Consider the following 21,215-nt stretch of genomic DNA (forward strand, 5'->3'; position numbering starts at 1 on the left):
ATTGTTTTTGCTTTAGAGTCCACGCACACTCCTGCATCTCAGCACAGTCCTCACAAGGGCACGTTAGATTAAAAAACCCAGTCACTCAGCGATTGAATAGCAACATTATAATCAGAATACATGTAAATATAGATTTTGTTTTGGCATGAGGGCTCTGCTTCATATCACTCCCCTCGTGAAGGCTAATTTAAAGATAGCAGGAAGCGAGAGATCAATGCGACCCTCGAGGGGGAAACAGGAAGAAACGGCAGCCTTTAAAATAGACCGCTCCGCTGGTAAAAGTAATGTGGATCCAAGCTGACAAATCAGCTGATCCACAGCTCTCCAGCATCTTGTGCGAGGGCCTTGAATTCTTGTTTATGTGCACTTTGTTGCCGTTAGAGGTGACCGGGCAAAGGTGTCTTTCTGTGGAGGCAGATTTAAACCGTGTCGGACAATTGTAGAAATTGGGATTAGGGATGAAATGTTGCCACTAATCACATCACAGTCTCATGAGACGATCGACCCCATTGAAATGTGTCGAGGCTGCAGATCCTGCATCCGACTCATCGCGGCTGTGTGAGCATCTTTAACGAGACGAGTGAGCCTCCCTGGAACTTTGAGGGAATGTTTGAAAGCATTGTCACATAGATACAATAACTGCAGCTTTGAGTTAAAAAAAATAAATAAAAAAAAAAAGCATCTACAGGTATGTGTAGAGTAACGGCTGCAAAGTAGTTAATAAATTCAACAACATTGCCCTGTAAAACTGTGAAGTCAATAACACAAATGAGTTGGTACCAGAGGATGCATAATGTGTAAGGAAAAGTTTCGGAAATAATCATCATTTTTTTCATCACATCCTGTCAATCAAATGCTTTGACAAAAAAAAAAAAAAAAAACATCTGACATTTTCAGCTATTCTACACTATTCTCAAGTCAAGTTCTGCTCCTCAGAAGTGTCCATTCCTGTGGCAGCGGTTTGTAGACTCTCAACTTGAAAAGCATGTGATATGGTGAACCTCGCTTTAAGATGTCTATATATATATATAGACATCTTAAAGCGAGGTTCACCTAACAAGCCCCGGGCCACAGCGCCTCTGTAATGTAGGAGCGCTCGTCTGCGTAAAGCTGTCAGAGTGATGGCGAGGGGTTTTGGAGGTGAGTGATAAAAGAGGTGGAAAGGAACCACGCGGATCGAGAGGAGCCAAAAGTAAAAGAAGGAGACGCGCAACGAAGCGAGCGGCGAGCACGCGGCAGAGAGCAGACCATGAGAGACAAGGTCTTCCACTGCGGGCCCCCAAGGTCAAACGCCGCCCTCCCCAGCCTGCGTCCCTCCGCTGCTCCACCCGTCCTCAAGTCTCTACAAGTCAAATTTAAATACACAGCGAACTTGTTGATTCCAATGACTTTGAAAATGGTTCTTCTTGTGCAGAAGTCCCGTGTGAAATACTTTTTTTTATATCTATAGCTGTTAAATGGTAGCGGCATTGTATGCTGAAAAAAACGCCCTCTAAGTCAGTGGTTCTCAACTGGTCTGGCTCCGGGACCCACCATCACTCCTTAATGACAAGCCGCGACCCAAGTCGATCGGGGGGGGGGGGTGCTAGCGGTGTCGACCCGGGGGGGGGGGGGGGGGGGGGTGGGGGGTGCTTTCGCGTTCTAATTGCCGCGCTGACTGAAAACATGGACGGACAAGCCGGGGAAAAAAACGACACTCCGCTGCATTAGAAAAAGTCCCTTCAAAATAAAATCACAGGATGAATTATTATTATTATTTTATTTTTTTATTCCCATGCCCGCGACCCACTACAAACGGGTCCGCGACCCACTGTCGCGACCCACCAGTTGAGAAACACTGCTCTAAGTCATAATAATTACATAGTATTTCATATTTATGGCTTCCATAAATATAGAAAATATTCACACTATAAAATGCATTTAAAGTATTTAAAACATGATGGATTTCAGAGCTGCCTCAAACGTTTGGTTTGATTAATAAATAAATTAAAAATAAATAAAAAAACTTTTTTTTGTATTATAATGTAGAGGTCATGAAATGATCTTAATTTAGCAAATACATCTGTATGTTATTTTTAATGTAGAGCACGCGTTCTCTGGTGTGTTTGTGGAAGTTTGTTCCCTGAATAAGTTTCTTCTTTGCATTGAATTAAAGTTAAATACAGCAAGTCCACATTGAATATAATAACTATACAGGTCTTGCAAAATGAAAAAGAATCAATATATCCTACAAAAAAATTAAATGCTGTCTTTCTATACTTTTAAGTACGTAATCTTGAGCTGACGTAGCATCAACCTCACACACACACACACACACAGAACACACACACAAACGGATCACCTTCTCCGAGGAGCTCAACGACAAATACTTTAGAGTCATATCTCTTCATTATGTCTTCATCATGTCTTCATAATTACGGATGTTAAATGTTCCGCTAATTAGAACCACCAGCTCCTACCATGATGTATGGCGCCCTTTTGTTCGTCAGCCTTCTATTAATAGTTCCTTCTGCGGTGGGCTCCATTGATTTCCCGGTATGCAAATTGATTGCGAGGCTAGAGGGAGATTTGTTTTGGAAGGTGAATTAAGTTGATCGTGTGAATTTAGAAACTGAGACAGAGAGAGAGAGAGAGAGAGAGAGATGGAGCTGCACCTCAGTCACAGAGGCAATTAAAAGAGCCCGACCTCCGCTAACAGTGACTTATTATCTCCGCCGGTCCTCAACCTGGGAGGAGATCACGTGTTGGATGGCGTGTTTGCTCCTCGCTGCCACCGACCAGACGATGTGGAATCACATTAGAATCCTTCAGTGGGCTGCAAGCCTCGTTCCAGTTGAACCTCTCAACATATTTTTTTTGTCAACGCTGACAGGTGTCTTCTTCATTTTTTAATGTTCTCGACCCAACTTCAGCTGTTCATTTGAAAGGCCTGTGAGGAGGATGCGTGAGTGGGGTCCAGCGGGAAATCTTCTGAACAAAGATTACTGGAAAAACGAAACTTTTTTTTTTAGGAGAAGGAACCCAGTTTAAACGATCTGGTCTCCGGGGCTGCTAGTTGACGGCATTTGATGTGAAACGTGCAAAAAGGTACCTGTGTCTACGGAGCAGTGAGTTATTACGGAAACCAGAAGGTCGCACACACAACCCACATCACAGCTACAAGAACCCGCTAATTATTTTATAATCACTTCTACTCATTTAGTGAAATATTATTAAAACCTAAAATAACTGTTTAGAAACCATTACAGATCCAATCAGTAATCACACTGTCGAGCTGTAACTTTATATCAAGCAGAAAACTAATCTTTTTTCTCAACTTTCTTAACAATATGTGCATATAAAATGAATGTATTAGAAAAACGTCAATTTTATTATTTTAATGAATAAAAACTGTATTTCCTTCAATAACAGAATGCTTTTTTTTGTGATGGTCATGATGGTTTTCTTCTAGGATATTGACACCGATTTATTTACACGCATAAAATAAAAATGGCACATCTTTGTCATAGAGTGCCATCGTGTAAAACCCCTTCACTGGTGTTCCTGACCACACCGGATCACGAGGGCCTTGTTGTAACAGAGAGGTCATTCCCACAGAGCCGCATCTCAGTGCAATAAGAACGGCGCTCTGTGGCACCTCGTTGTGGCCCTCTGATCCCGCGAAATGACTCGATGCCCTTCGTCAAACCCGTGTTCAACGGGAGCAGAGTGTTTTTTATTATTGGATTTATAATCACTTATCAGCTGTGTTTCAGCCGCTACTCACTGTTCAGCTGTGGAACGATTCGACTTTGTCCTTCTCCTTTCTCTCTGCCCGACCGTCTGCTCCTCCTCCCTAAGGAGGTCTTCTCCAAGGCCTTCTCGCCGTTGCCTCCACGCTGGTACGGACACTTGGCTTTTAAAAACGGATACATTCAAAGCAACTGTCAAACATTTCACCTCGGGAGGGGGAGGGGGGGGGGGGGGGGAGCGAAGCAGGGCGAATGAAGGTGGAAGCTGAAAGAAGGACGAGAGAAACGAGGAAGTAATTAAAAGAGAGGGAACGTATAAAAAAGTGAAAAATAAAACCAAATGAGCAGGTAGTGTGTTTTCTGTGAGCACATATCAGAGAGTGTGCATCCTGTGTGTGTGTGTGTGTCTGTCATTTAGCGCCGGTGCGTTGTTCACTGGGTCCCCGCATTTCCCACAAGGCCTTGCATGAGCGGGCAAGCGGCCGGTCCCCAGGGACGATGACAACGGCAGTTCCATTGTTGCCGCGGTGATATATTGCTTGGGAAGCCCCTCGGGGCAGGAACCACTTATTTAGACATCAAATTAAGACTGAAGACACGCACTCACACACACACGCACACACACGCCAACACACCCAATGGGTGCGCACATACAAGATGCTTCCTCGTGCACTCACACACAGCAACGTATGCGGATTCAGGGAAATGGATCCTCTCACACACACACACACACACACACAGTTTCTGCAGGAATCTGATAAGGCAGATGCATTGCAGCGCATGCAGTCTGCGGTTAACGCATGTCTGTCCCTGGGGCGAGAAAAAAAACATAAATGTGCACATTTACCTTCACTAAGGAGCATTGTGATCGCGGAAATATCTGCTGATAAAACATTTGAGGATGCATCGTTCTTTCTTCAGTGGTCATTCACCAGTGGTGAACAAAGATGTGGATTTTGTGGGCCAGAGAAATTCATGTTCAGCCTCATATGAGACTTAATGGACAGCAAAGATGAGCTGGAAGTTGTAATCTAAAGACTCAGACTTCTAGGTGAAGATATACAGTATATCTATATATAGATATATGTATATATATATCACATGGCAAGAAGAATAGACATTAGAATAAATATCCTACAAATGTCTCCTTCAGTGTGGTGCCGTCTCTCTCTGTTTGATTGTCTTCATCAGTGAAATTCACTCATCTCCACGGGCTTGAGTAATTCCCAGTAGATGTCTTTTCTGAAATTGAAAATGAAAATTGCACCCCGAGGCAACTGCCGTCCCAGTGAGTTTTATATTACAATTTAATTACAGGATTCTACTGTTTAATAATCAGGAATGAATTTGCTGTGGAATAGGTGGCCAATCCATTAAGTTACAGCAACAGTGTTCTACTGGTCCTTCTAGTTTAGTAAAGTTTGGGAGATGAAGCTGGATCGGTTGGAGAGGCGGAGGTGGGATGACGTTCCTCGCAGAATAGAACCACCGGATCTACTTATGTCTCCAACATGTGGGAAGGGGGAAGCCAGATGGGAATACCGGAGCGCTGCTGGTTACCAACGTGAGCGAAGAGATTATGACCATGTGACTGGGGAGCAGAGTGGGAAGGCAATCGGATACGAGCGTGTGGTAAATGGACTGTGGAGGTGAGTGGGAGAGGTTAAGTAGTAAATGGTGGGTGATATACCCAACTGTGAGCGCGCTGATTGCACAATTGGATGACTGGACCTTACCCGAAGTTTGTGAAGATGGAGAGCCGGGTGGAGGAAAGTGAAGCTACGGGAAGTATAGTGCGAGATTCTTTTTCAGAAGAAATTTCATCTTGAGCTGCAATCATGAGTTCATGTGTCTGCGGCGCATCTTTTTGGGGGCTCTCTGCTTGGCCAATCCACGAGAAAAAAGCGAATCTTGCAGTTGTGCAGCCTTCTCCCGGCCTTCTCGCGCTCTCTGGGGTTGGCAGTTTCACGTCGCTTCACTGCCACGTGGGCAGATTAATGGAGGCTGATCGTGATGAACTCCGGCAGAGACTGCAACCTCCGAGTCTGAGGCCGAGGGCGGTTTCGGGCGTCTATTTAGGGGCTGCCTCTTGGAACGCCGCCCTTCGGAGGCTTCCCGCGCACGTCAAGCTGGTGAGAAGCCCCTGGATAGACCCAGAACATGCCGGAGGGTTTGTGCATTTCGTCTAGCCGGGCATTGCCTCGGTGTTCCCTAGGTGGAGAAAGACATTTGAAATACTCTACTAGGCCCTCTGCTGCAAATAGGGGTATATGGAAAAAGGATGGATGACTAATGCAGAAAAACATGCAACATTTAATGTCCAATGCAAGGAAAAAAAAACAAGAATTTGATTATATAAAAGCCAACAGCAAACAGAACCTTCAGACTTGAGTCTTTTTCTACATTTAAGGTTCATACGGACTGAACTGAATGTAGCGAGGGCTCAAGCGCTGGCTGAGCAGCATGTCGTCCTTGCCTTAACAATACGAGCATTTTCAGTGTGAGAAACCTCACACCTGTCCCTGCTGAGACCAACCATAGGAATGCCAAGTGGAATTTTCCATTTATGACCCCGAACCGCGCATTAGCGATTTTTTTTCTTTTTTTTTCTGCGGGGACCAGACACCTGAAAGTAATTTCTCTTGATGTATATCTACAGTATTTGTGGAAGTACACTCAATGCAATTATTCTTACTTTCATCTGTTTCTCTGTGATTGAATTACAGTGTCCGGTAGACCTTTTTTGCAAAGGTGTGCATTTGTGGGTACTCCTACGTATGACTCAGCATACATGCATGTATGTGTGTGTGTGTGTGTGTGTGTCTGTGTGTGTCTGTGTCTGTGATTGGTGAATCGAGGTACTGGCCAGAGCTGAGAAGGTCTATCTTGGATTTCGCTGACTCAGCACTCCGCTGCTCAGAAAAAGAATTAAGGACTGGACACATGCACACACACGCACACTCAAAACGTTCTACTGCCAACTCGCCCTGCAGCATAACGAACACAATCTCACACACACACACACCTTACATGCAAGCAGACACACACACACACACACACACATCCTTCTGAAGCAAACACTTAATGGAAATGGGATTAGATGTAGCTGTAGTTATTACAGCAAAGTGGTGTGTAGCTCGCACAGGTCGCACTGTCCTCATTGACATGTTGTGTGTGTCAGGGTAGCAACAAGAGGACTCTAGAGCAAACAAAATCGCTTTTAATAACTCAAAGATCTGCGCGCAAAGGGAGCAGGCGCAAGGTCAAAGGAACGGGGGGGGGGGGTGGGGGGGGTGCAGGTGATGTAGAACACAGAGCAAGATTTTCATGGTTCGGAATTTGGAATTTACCTTCTGAAATACAGATAATAAACCAAATATGAGTTCAAGAAGCCACAGTCTTATAATACCAATCCTAACAAAGGCACAAGAAAGTCCTTACTCACAAAGTATGGTTTTGTAATTCTCTGCATGTGTTTAGTTACATTAAACTAATCCCTGTATCATACACATTATACATACCACAATATATCTTAATCATGTGACACAGACAGACGTACTCTATATACGCTGCTGCCTGAAGAAAAGATTTGTCTGTGTGGTTAAATATGCAGTAACGGTTCTACCGTCTCAGACACACACACACACACACACACACACACACACACACACACACACACACAAAACTTCAGTGTATGTGTGTGGGCTTAGTACCAATGCATGTATTTACAAGGGGAAATCCTTGTATGTGTGCAGATGTGTGGGGATAGGGAATGCGTGTGTGTGTGTGTGTGTGTGTGTGTGTGCGTGCGTCCCATGGGCATATTGCAAGGAGGCCTGTGGTGTGATGTGTGATGTAAACAGGGATCATTAGCATAGCGACAGCCACTAGCATTCACACTGTGTCTACACCACCATTGCGCTGATAGACGCACACACAAACAAAAGGTGTGCACAAAGATACACACCTGGAAGGTAATAGCTGTCCAATACATAAAGGACTTGCACACACACACACACACACATATTTTACATTAGACATTACATACATGCAATCCCATCTCATCTCTTGTACCTCCTGTATCTTTATGGAAATTGACTGCAGACGGGGATTGGCTTTTTATGTCTGATTTATGTTGCACATTGTGTGTGTGTGTGTGTGTGTGTGTGTGTTCGTGTGTGTGAGTGTGTGTAAATTGAGCCCCGACAGGGACTGCGTTTTTATGCCTCTTTTATTGGTCGGCATATAGATGCTGTGAGGAGCGGGTAAAGAGCAAAGGGGAGACTTGAGGGAGATGGAAAAGAGGAAAGGATGAAAAAGGAGAAGAAGAAGCGGAGAGGAAGGACAGAGGCGCTGGAGAAAAGAGCGTGAAAGAGGAGATTCGAGGGGGAGGCGTTACTTGGGGATGAGTGAGCACAGAGAGGAGAAGGGAAGACTTAGCCAGAGAGATTAGGTGGAAAAAGGGTAAAGTTCAACAGGTAAGAGAAATTAAGAAAAAGACTGCAAAGAGAAAGTGAGGAATATCAAAAAGAGAAAGCAGGCAATGCGGAGCGGAAAGAAAAAACATGAGGGAAGACCCAGATGAGAAGATCAATCCTCGCCTGCTCTGAAGTGGCCCATTTTTCAGCCCCTTGTTCAGCAACCTGTGGCGCCACGCAGCGGAACGCGGCGCACTGCGTTCCTCCGCGACCCCTCTGCCCCCCAGCAACCACGCAGCCCCCCCCCTCCCCCCCTCCCCCCCAGAGGCCCTCCTCAGAGCGCTTTCCCTTCTCTGGCTGTTTATTGATATTCTGCTTCCCTAAATACCGACCGATTCGTCTCTGCTGTCACACACTGGCGGGGCCTCGTGTGCAGACTCACACACACACTCACGCACACACGCACACACACACACACACACACACACGTCATGGATGGATCCGGAGAGGAAGGACGGGGACGTTAAGGTGGAGAGGACGATTAGAGAGGAAAGAGAAACAAGGGAGAAAACAAGACCTCAAAGAGTGAGAGGAGGTGGGGGGGGGGGGGGAGTGGGATGATGAGAGCAAAGGAGAAGAGATGCAGAAGGTGGAGGAGGATGTGAAAAGGTAGAAGCACCATCCAGAGTGATTGATGGGCAATCTGTGCCAGCCGGGCTTTCCTCAGCAGAGAGACAACCAGGGATTTGTCTCACGCTTCCATCCCTTATTTCTCTAATTCTTTCTCATTTCCACACTTTTTTTTTAACTTTTTGCGTCATCGTCACATCCTCTCTCGCTCTCTCTTTCCAGAGTCAGAGTGAGAGGCATTCATTTGCTCGAGTTGATTGCTTTGGAGCCTTTTCGCACTCGTCATACCTCTCCTGTTCCACTTCTGTCCCCTGGCTTTTCTTTTCTCCTCCTCCCCGTTCTCCCTTCAGTCTCGTTTTCTCGGCATAATTTCCAATTTCCTTCCACCGCCCCCCCCCAAAAAAACAAGCCCCGCCACTGTCTATCCACTCTTATTCAATTCTGTGTGCACTTCACTCGCTCCTTTTTTTAAATTAATGTTTGAATTATTTAGTGACGTAAAGTGAACAGTATCTCCAGGAACAGTACGAAATAGATTTTAAGACTCAACTAGAAACTTTATCAAGTACAAAAAGGTGAAAGCAGTGGTACATAATAACCACTCTTCTTATAGGATGCAATAAAAGCAGCACAAACACCATGTTGTATCCTCACCAGAATATTTATTTTCGGTCCCTATGGGCAGGGGAACGCGTTATTATTTATTATTTACACATCGAGCGGTTACAGAGCCTCATTATCATCGTCATGTGGGGTTTTTTTTACAGCTTGTTGAATGTCAGTTTCAATATTTGCACTGTGCCAACACAGAGAACTCTTAAAGGCTGGCTTTGTTACAAGCAAAAGCAAAAGACTACTCAATGAACTCCACCAATGTAAGCAACAAGAATCACGGCTGAATGCAGCTGTATTACATTCAATGACTCTTTCTGCAGAACTTGAAACTTTGGTTAATTTTAAATGCCCCAAGACCACGTCTAACCCCCAAATTTGCCCGTTTGAACTACGGGTCGTACACAAAAAGAGACTCTAGTCCCCAGAAAAACGACAGCATTGGCCGTTATGACCTAATATGTCGTTTCTTTCTGTGCGAGCCATTGTTCACTCACAGTAAAGAGTTACAGCAGCAAAGATCGGATCGACTTGGCATCGTAACACGGAATGTTGATGTTTGGGTCATGACCGTAAAAGATAATAACCACATTCTCCCCTCAACATTATCAAGTCTCTTTAGTTTCTTAAAACTCCTAAAACTATCATTAAACTCAACGTGGTACTTTGAAATCGATTGAAAAGGGTATTTTGGAAAAATTCTTCCTTAATATATATAGCGGATATCTAAATTGAGGCAAAAGGCAACAGCTTTATTTACAACATTCATATTTAGACTGGTAACAAATGTGTGTTTTATGAAAAGCGAAACACACATCTACAGATTAACTTTATCAGTTGAGGATTTGTAAAAGGCTGCTGGTACTTTCTCCTCTTTGCAGATAAATGCCAGAAAAATAAATGCATCACCTCTTGTGTGTCGGGTGAATTTCCCCAAGAAAATCTGCAAAATGTCAAAGCTTTCACAGCTGCCCAATATATTCACACTCCCTGTAATGGCAAAAAGTAACAAAGCTAATAAAATTGGGTTTTATTAATAAAAAAAAAAACCTACATAAACATATTATCAAAAATTAATTATCTCTACTTACATGTCCTCCATTTCTTATGAATATCACCCATTGGAGTTTCATTCTGACCCCCGACAAAGAGCATTTTTTTTTTTGCATAATGGTCCACTGTTACTCAGCAGCGTCCTGTTATTTAATAAGAACTCTTTTGACAGAAGGGGACAAATGAAAGCTGGAGGGATGCTTGAGTGGAACGGAGGAGAGGAGGGAGGGAGGGAGGGAGGGATAAAGCACACAGACGGACGTGGTGACAGAAAGGTTGAGAAAAAACTGGGGGCCGCGAGAGGAGAAGGGGAAGGGGGTGAGGGGGGGGGGGGTTAAGAAGAAAGGGGTGAGAGAAAAAGAGAGGAAACATTGAATAAGGAGAAGACATGAAAAGACCAAATATATCTAAGGCACACATCGGAGATGCAATTTTTCATTCTTGTGACCCGTCTGTCATTATGACAATCATGCAGTCGCTGGCGTGTAACGTTTCTTTGGGGTTCATTTCCGGAGGAAGCCAAACATGAGAGAAGAGAAACTTCAAAAGCCATCTGAAAAGATATTTTCTACTGAAGTGACTTTTCTGTTTTAGACCTGCTTCCAATAGACTGAACTGTTGATGGAAGCCCAACGAAGCACTGTCCTTTTTAATTCTTATCAAATTGACCCAAAACCAACGCTACTTTTTAGCTCCTATGGTGACTACGGTAAAGATGTTTCAATTATAACGCTTTCTTTTCATCCGTTATTTAGCAATGATTTGTTTTTTGTTTCTTATCAGTTTACTACTACTTTAGTCTCGCATTAAAATGTTTCCGTCTTCAGACAAATCATCGGGGCCTTTCCAACGTGGACCCCAAGAGCCAATCAGAGCGAGCTCCTATTTAAGCAGATTTCGGGGGTTGTGTGCACGCCGTATGCTGCGTGCGCGTGTGAGTGTGTTCGTCCCACCCGCGTGCCTTTGTAACCTTGGGATCATTCAGTCCATCGTCTCTTTTACCTCCCGTCCTCCTTCCTTCTCTCTCTCCATTCACCGAACTCACGTTGCTGTTGCAGATCCCCACTTAAAGACGTCCCTCTCTCACTGGAGGGCTCCTCTTGTCCATCTCTTCTCTCTTCAGCTGCTGTTGACACACACTACTGTACGTCCTCTCTCTCTCTTCTCCGTGAATTACCATCTATCCGTGAGCTTCACTCCCTGCCTCTTTGTATTCCCCGTCTTTCCATTTCAATGTCACTGTATGACATTGTCATGAATTGGCAATTCCTTTTTTTCTCTTGCTCCTAATTCAATTAACAAGATGCCATCTCCCCCAATTAAGCTTTCCAATTACCGCCCAGCTCTCGGTCCGAGTGAGAGCTGCCCGCGCGCTTTCCTTTGTGCTGGATGTTGAATTTAAAGGGACTCGCAGCCTGTGTGATAAGAGCTGCTCGTCGTCATCATCATCATCATAAAAGAAAGAAACTATTTAAAAATCTCCATAGCTCACTCGCTCTCCGATTGTTCTTGCAGCTCTCGTCAGCATGGTTCCAATTTAGCCTAACCTCCTTCAGATGAACCATCCTGTGAGTTGGTCTGTGGAAAGTAATTTCACATAAATATTTAATATACCCGTCTATTACCGAGCACTTTGTAGGAAAAACAGCGCAGTTACCGTCAAGTTGATTTCTGCTTTTTGTGAAATCTTTTCTGAAAAAGCGCATACATGTCAAAAGAAGAGAATTGAAGTGATAAAGTAAAACATGAGTATGAAGGTGTGAAATACATTCAAAAGCCGTCACGTCGTCCTTTCTTCAATAGACTAAAGTGTCATCATGTGAAAGGAAAAGAAAGAAAGCATCGTATTGTTTTGCACCTTATTGCGAGCCTTCCTGAGGGCCACACAACATTGATACAGTTTGATAGATTATGCAAAGGAAGGATAGTAACAGGAGACACGGTTCAATACTGTCACGACTGTGGTAGGCAGAGGAAGGAAGGAGGACTCAGGTGTGGAGTTTGCATGAATGAAGAGGACTTTACTAGTCAAAAGGTTCAAAATCCAGACCCAAAATTCCAAAAAGGCCGAGGGGAGGAAAAACAAAGGACGAGACGGAGACCAAGACGCGAGGTTGAACACATGACATGAAGATTACCGACCACGCAGACTACAATGACATGCAGACTACATGGACACGCAGACTACAATGACACGCAGACTACAATGACACACAGACTACAATGACACGCAGACTACAATGACACGCAGACTACAATGACACGCAGACTACAATGACACGCAGACTACACTGACACGCAGACTACACTGACACGCAGACTACAATGACACGCAGACTACACTGACACGCAGACTACACTGACACGCAGACTACAATGACACGCAGACTACACTGACACGCAGACTACACTGACACGCAGACTACAATGACACGCAGACTACAATGACACGCAGACTACACTGACACGCAGACTACACTGACACGCAGACTACAATGACACGCAGACTACACTGACACGCAGACTACACTGACACGCAGACTACAATGACACGCAGACTACACTGACACGCAGACTACACTGACACGCAGACTACAATGACACGCAGACTACAATGACACGCAGACTACACTGACACGCAGACTACAATGACACGCAGACTACAATGACACGCAGACTACACTGACACGCAGACTACAATGACACGCAGACTACAATGACACGCAGACTACAATGACACGCAGACTACAAAGACACGCAGACTACAATGACACGCAGACTACACTGACACGCAGACTACACTGACACGCAGACTACACTGACACGCAGACTACAATGACACGCAGACTACAATGACACGCAGACTACAATGACACGCAGACTACAAAGACACGCAGACTACAATGAGATGCAGACTACAATGACACGCAGACTACACTGACCCGACAAGGGACAAGAGACTCACAGGGCTTAAATACAAAGGGGCGGTGCAGGTGATTGGACACTGCAGACAATCACAGAGGAGGACAAGATAAGGCAGGAAGTGAAGTTGACCCAGGGACACCAGAGGCATGAAACTACAGAGTAAAACAGGACATGAACCCAAACTGTGACAAATAATACGCGTCCCAGAATACTGATCGCTGCAAAACACACAATTTTCAGTTTGATAGAAATTCAGGTAATAATTGGCCTTTTTATTATTCCCATCTTTTCTCTGAGCGACTGGAAACTGACGTTGTGCAGCAAATCGCGGGAGTCTGGGAACGGCGAGAGTGCGAGATGTTTCCTCGCTGGAAGCTGGAGGTGTGCAGCCCGCAGCTCTCAATCGTAACGGCTCCACCTCCTTGTTCCCTTTCTGACAAACACATTGCATGACAGTTAAAGGCTTTTAATCTCAGCTGAGGCTTCAGCAGCAACTTAATACAGTTTTTCCTGGGAATGAACAGACTGGTATTAATACTGCAAATCCATGAATATTGCTTTAATAAACCCTTATCCGTCCGTCCAAAGGCTCAATCACCGTTGTGTCGTGAATGTCACATTATTGTGTGCATCACTCACTTACATTTCCTGATCCGTCCCATCAACCTGGTTCCTCTCAAAGCTGCATTGCCCCACTTCAGCTCTGTGATAAGAGGTCGAGGCATTGTGTTTATTTACAGAAATCTGTTGAATTTGTTCCAGCAGAGGTAAAGACAGCTGATCAACAGGGTGCCAGAGAGCTGTTATCACTCTTTCAAATGACTTGCTAATTAAAAAGGACTACATGTCATCACCACAAATCCACCATGGGACCTGGCACTGCTTCTGTGGTTGTTATTTTGGGGCGAGATGAGGAAACGTCTACCTTTCACCCTTGATTATCTTCGGTGTTTGTCAGAGTAACACTGTGGAAAGCAGCAGCAGGTGCGGAGAGCTGATTGGAATCTGGCGCAGTCACGTGAGGACGACTCATCAAAACGCACGCCGGGGCGACGGGAAGAAGGGGAAGGAACTCGGCGGTTTCTTAACCATCCCGCTTCGATCTCTCGCGTGACTTTGTCAAAAGGCACGGAGATTAAGAAAAAGACAGAGCTAATTAAAAACCTTTGTACAAGACCGAATCTAATTGTGCCGGCTGATTGTAAAGCAGCTTTTCAGATGCGCGGCGGGCCGTCGAGGCGCCAGATATACGAGCAAGGGGAAAAAAAACGTCATCATCAGCATCAGCTGAGATTGGATCTGAGGTTGTCAACGCAGAGCCCAATTAAAAAAGTGAATTCATTAAAACTCGCCGGATTTGTAGACGGACCTGAGAGACGACGGGTTATCTGATGTTTTACCTCAGCACGGCCCATTCTGACTTTTCTTTTTCTCTTTGTGAGCAGCTCGGTGTCCTTGCTCCGTCCGGGAGGGACGAGAAATGCCACAGGTGTGGTCTAATGAAGATGTTAAGGACACGCCGGGCTCGCGCACCCGTGAGAATGCTTCGCTGCTTCATTGTGCAGCGGCAGCCATTCCAGTCCACCTTGAAGCGCCGTGACATCTATCAGACACGATTGCTACAGACTGCTTTTTATGGTGAAGCACTAAGTTGTAAAATGTTGAGGATTAAAGCTAAGCGTAGCATCAGATCAGTGGGTGTGCGGTGACTTTAATATATGTTTTGCAGCAGGATTTGTGGAGCCGGAGCTGGATTTCCACTAGTTATTCATAGTTTGAATGTACCTTAGTAAAAAAAAAAAAGATAAGCCAATAATGTTATAACAGAAGAAAAAAAACTAACAGTGCACACATTTGAATATACGGCCTTGTCATCCACTAATGATTTCCTTCTATAGCTGTAAACAAGCCCCATGTCAAAGCAGATGAATTAGGCCAATAGTAGTGTCAGGTAGCACAGGTTAGCGGAGTGGTTCCCAAACTGCCTTTTGTCTTTTTAGGGTTGTTGATGAAGCCGCGACCCCCCCCCCCCCTCCACCCCCCCCGATCGAATTGTTTTGATAGCAAGTGAAAAAAAACCCAGTGAGATAGTATAATATTCCTAAATAACATGGTTCGGCTGGTGATGGGAGCACTTCAATGAAAAAAGTAACGAGCAAACAATGTCGGGATTAGAGCCCTATCTTATCTTATCTTATAAGATCTCCTGCACCCCCCCCCCCCCCCCCCCCCCACCGAACGCTCTTGTGCTACAGCCCCATGAATCACTGGATTACAGCATCCACCAGATTGCACCGATATGTTCACGAATGTCTGCGGCAGATGGAGGGGGAAGCGGTGCAGACAGCATACTGCAAGAGACTGAGGAAGGAGACAGGTGGAGGCGAGCGAACTGATGTCCGAGTAAAAGGCGAATCAGTACAATACCAAAGTTTGGACACACCTTCTCATGAGGAGGTGCTGTTTATGATCAGGAATTACAGAGGCTAGGAAATGTAGATGGTCATGTGATAGATTTGTATAAGAACAGTGCAGATACTTTACTAAAAGAAGGATAACCTTCTCTTACAAATTAGAATCCCGGTTCCAGATCCTTAGGAAATGAAATTCTAAAAAAAAATATATATATAAATATGTCTTTTCCCAGAGCTTAACGATATGTAAAAGAAAAGCATGAGCTGAGGGAAAACTTAAGCAAAGAAACTGCTGAAACAACAAGTTTGTTCACCGGCGAAACGACATGAAGTCAAACCCACCGCTAGCTTAAGGCAGTTTTGTCCAAAAAATATCTCTGACATTTATTTCTCCCTCAAAATACGCTGCCGTGTGCAATGGCGCTTGCCTTGAATCTCGTCTAATTAGTGCTCTGCTGAACTCTAAACAGAAGCAAAGCGGGAGTGCGGGCGGACGAAAGAGGTCCGATAGCCTCTGTCCGTGGTGCTGAAGTCCACCAGTGAAATCTGAGGGTTCTCGGGGACTTATTCCACAGCCCACCATGTTTGCTATGACTTAAAACACCTGTCGTGCCATCGGTTGGAGAAATCTGAAGGGGAACTAATGTCTGAAAAAGACGACTTATTTTCTTCCTTTGAATGATCGCTCTTAATCTCTTCGTGTAAGACAAGTGTGCTGCCACTTTGTGCGGTGTTTATCTGGTGCGAGCACCCTGTTTGAACATAGAAAAACATAAAATCATTGCCTTATTTCATTTGTATTTCATCTTCATCTGTTTAATCAGATAAAAAAAAACTAATTAAAAAGAAGAAGGCAAACATTCACATGCCTGGTCTTACAATAAATTCCTGAACAACGTACTAACAAGTAATGTACATGTAGCAGATAACTTTTATTTCATCGGAGACAAGAGGGAAAGTCCAATGCTTTAAACACTTTATATCTGCCATTGCTGAGCTTTTTCTACTGATCAACTGCTGCTAGTGTTATCGTGTTCTCCCAACAATGTGCACCGCTTTGGATTAAAACTATGTCACCATCTTTGTCTGTAAATGAGTAAATCAATAGCATCTGATCCTCATCACAATTCTAATTTCCTTGACAAATCCACCTTGCACTGGACAAAAGTCTTTCATTTCTAAAAAATGAAAGCGTGGCATTTGCTGTGCTTCTAAATTGTTTTTCATCTGTCAAACACATATCGCACATATCGTCTATATATCACAATGCGTAGTGCTGCGTGATGAACTGTTGGGACCACTAGACGTAAACGGGGGAGTCAGGAGGGAAGAAGTGCTCACGGTCCTCCTCATTCACAAGCACCTTTGGTTTCCACGTCGTGGACAACCATTTGGCTCATATGCATCGCTCTTTTTTTTTTTTTTTTTTAAAGAAATTGACCACGGGAGACTTTGAAAAATCTGATTTCCCTGATTTGCACCCACTGAGCCACTTTGGCTTGCACCCCGGGGACACGAGGTTCCCTGCGGGCAGAGAGGCCGCGGAGGCCCGTTGAGTTGCATTCAAACCGGTCGTAGCCGCTTATGCTGCCGCAGAACAGCAGAAGTCCTTGATTGCTGATGCCGTCACGCTGAGAGAGAGAGAGAGAGAGAGAGAGAGAGAGAGAGAGAGAGAGAGAGAGAGAGAGAGAGAGAGAGAGAGAGAGAGAGAGAGGAGTCAAGCAGGGGGGAGGTGTGAGCCCGTGTGCCGCGTTTAAATTACAAAAAGACACACCTCGCTGGGTGACGGCGGCGTGCAGGAAATGGCGAAGGGAAGTGTTGAGGTGGGAAAGGCGTGTCATGGTTCCGTGGGCAATATCGGTCATTAGTCGGGTTTTATAAACAAACCACAGCGGGGCATTTTCCTTTTCAGAATGTGTGTGAGCGAGCGAATTGTGAGAGTGTGTGCGTCAGATCTTTGATGGAAGCGCACGCAGAGGCTCCATGAGATTAGATGTAATTTACACATTCCGCCCGGTCAATATCTTCCTTATTTTGAATAAAACATTGAGATTTATTGATTTACTTTTGCCAATATAATTTGTAAATAAAAAAAATATGTCTCGACCAACCTCACAGCGCGAAGGAATTCTTCATTTCCTCTTGTGTTCACCTCGTGGCTCCGAAAGCGTTGTAATAAAGTTCAAAAAGGGCTTGAATTGGAATTGAAAAACCCTGTTGGTGGCCTTAATTGTTTGGTGTGTTTTACTGCTGCATCGGACAGATGATGGCATTACTCCATTCTGCACTGCATGCTCACCCACCCGGACTCCGTTGCAAGTCAACAAACTCTGAGTCAAACCCTAAACTCTGAGTTGATTCACCCTGAGATGGGAAACTTAATCAGCTTTTTGAGACAGACCCCTGGTCATTACATTAATTAAACCCGTATGTCTTGTTCTTTAGTGTCCCTCACTTTCCAACCTAGCCCTAAGAATGGTGTGTATTATATATATTTTTAATGTGTAGCTGTAGGAATCCTAAGAAGAAAAAAAAACGACAACATTTTACAGGCAACATCAGCATCATCTTCCATCGCCCTCGACATGCAGTCCACTGACCACTGACCAGGCTTCGGCAGAGCAACCCCCTCAAGATAACACTTTAAAAAGGTCACTTGTTCAATTACCGCGGACACCGGCTCGCCCAGCAGGGCTTTAAGGATGTGCTACGTCCTCCACTCCTGCTCATTCAGTTTTGGTCTTAATTTTAAAAAAACGTTAAACATTTACACGCTGCCAATTGCTGTTAAGAGTCCCCCATCTTCTGAAGAGCAGAGGCAGCCGGCTTGGTTGGTTACCATGGAGACAACCGAACAGAAAGTCAGCATCGTGGACAAATAGGAAGAGGAGACGGTGGAAATAACTTCCAACCAGTCGCTTTGAAATAACAGTAAATGCCGTTACTCTGCTCACGAACGACAAACCATGTACAAGCGTCAGCAGGTCAGTTCATCCGGGTGCAGCATGAGGTCACCTTTCAGTGCAACATGCACAATTCTTTAACAGGGATACGATGCTGCTCCATTTCATGTGCTAATTAGGCAATCTAAATGCAGCGAGGACGGAAGGGGACGCTTTGCCGCCGTGTTTTATTGCGGGATTTTGTGCAAAAGGTCTCGTCGCTTCTATCCGACCACACTTACCCAACCGGTGTCAGCGGCTCGTTGTTCTTCTTCTCTCTGCTTTCACAAAGCGACGTGTGTAGAGAAAAAAACACTGTGGCAGATGTTATTGGAATGAGAGTGTCTGATGAGGGCGTCCTTTCAAAGTACCGCAGATTCATTCATTTCACAAAATATAACGCCACCTAAAATTGAATCTTACAGAAAAAATGTTTAAGTGTAGTAACGCAGAACGTGTGTGAGAAGCTTAACTCATTAGTCCTTGTACAGTAATCACTCACAACATGAGCCTGAATAGATTATTTGTGAAAGAATTGGTGAGAATACAACGCTCTTTTTTTAGGTACCGTTTTTGGCTTCATTCGGCCCCTCGCTGTTGGATTTACACATGGCTTAGTTTCTACCGTGTCATTTTTTTTTCCCAACCTCGTCCAGAAATGGAAAACATGTCCCCGGAAGCAGCCGTTTTTTGAAATGAGGCAGTTGTTGCTGAGCGGCTGCGGCGCCGAGTCACCAGAGTGTAATTACCAGGCACAGCAGGGAGCCTCCTTTCACTTTCAAACACAGTTTAGACAAATCTGCATTCGAGTTAAATGGAGATACCTCAAGTGTCTGAGGGAAATCGTCATTAAGTGTTCTTCCAGACACATCCAAGAGTTTTAACGTGTGCCTGCGGGGGGGTGGGGGGGAAATGGAATCGACACTTGACAGCAAATCCAAGTCCAGAAATGATCCGAACGGCAAAAGTCCCGAGCGGCTGATTCAGCATCACCGTGCGTCTGACTTGGGGTGACGGGGTTGAAAGATGTGCGACAAAGACAGCTGGCTCCAGTCTGCTGCCCCCCCCCCTCCCCCCCCACCCCCCTGTGGTTTTAAATGTCACCGTTTTTCTTCTCTTCTGTCTTTCCCTCTTGACTGATGTGCCGTCTCAGATCCGACGTTCCCACCCAGACGATGCTCCTTAGTGCTCATTATCTCAGCCCTTCGCCCCGGAGGGGCTCGCCTTTAAGCCGCTTAAGTGACACGGCTTGAAAGAGGAAAAGAGAACGGAGATATAACACAGCGGGGTGGAAACGAATGGGTTCTCCGGGCAAAAACTGCCCTTGAGTGTTTTTCACAAAGTGTCCGTGAAATATTTTGCTGGGAAAAAAACGGCACCTTAGTGTAAGCACGGGCTGGGGATGAAAGTGAAAGTCATCATGATGATGACATTAATGACTTAGATTTAGATCATCAACTAAACGTATCAAAGAAATGTAGTGCAGTAAAAAGTACATTATTTCTTTAGTTGCAACAGGCTGCTTCTAGGTTTCGATAAATCGATGAATGGATGGATGGAGGAATTTTAACTATCAATGGTTCACCTAGATCAACACTAAACCAAAGAATGTTTTAATTGACTTTTGCTTTGAATAAAAAAAAAAAATGAAATTCTGTTTCCCATATCATCAGGGTCACAGCCTTTCGATGGTATGCTTTTATAATGTAGATCTAGTAACAACAATAGAATAGAGAAATGTTTTGACATTACACTGCTGTGGACAAACACACACACACACACACACGGACACACATGCGCACACGCACTTTCTCGCTAAACAGCCAGACATCCACACAAAAAACCTCTCCGGTCTGCCTTGCTCAAGTGTGTGATTGCAGAGGTCTCTGTGTGACAGTCAGATTGAAGGGCAGCATCAGCGTGGAAAGCCTCATAGCTTTTGATAGCATCACTTCCTCCCACTCCCCCCCCCCCCCCCCCCTCATCTCTCTCCCCATCTCTCTCCACCTGAACAATCCTTTCACACACCGTACACAAAATGTTTGAAATGTAGTCGTTGGATCTGATCTGAAATGTATGTCTGGATCGTATTAAATCATGTGTATTTTTCATGAATGTTAAAAACAACTTTTGATATGAGATGTGACCATTTCCTGACAAACATCAGCACCACTTTGGTCCCTCTAGAAGTCTGCGTTGGTGTCTGAGAATCTGCCCCCCCCCCCGCGCTTGTTTTTGCTTCTCTTGTTTTGAGGACATCAGTGGACATTAAGTCAGGCAGTAAGTGCAAAGTGCAGAGTAGAGATCACACTGCAAAAAGATCTTACAGAGTCAATTGTACGAAGGAGCTGGAGTCATCATCCAGAGTCAAGATCAGATTCATTTGCAACACTTAGTAGAGTTAAATCAACTCTTTGATAGGATTGAAATGCAACTGTACAGTGTCACAGTTCTTGGTATCAGGCTTAACTCCATGTAACATGGCGCATG

This window comes from Pungitius pungitius, chromosome 5 (assembly GCF_949316345.1).
Source record: "Pungitius pungitius chromosome 5, fPunPun2.1, whole genome shotgun sequence".
Taxonomy (NCBI): Eukaryota; Metazoa; Chordata; class Actinopteri; order Perciformes; family Gasterosteidae; genus Pungitius; species Pungitius pungitius.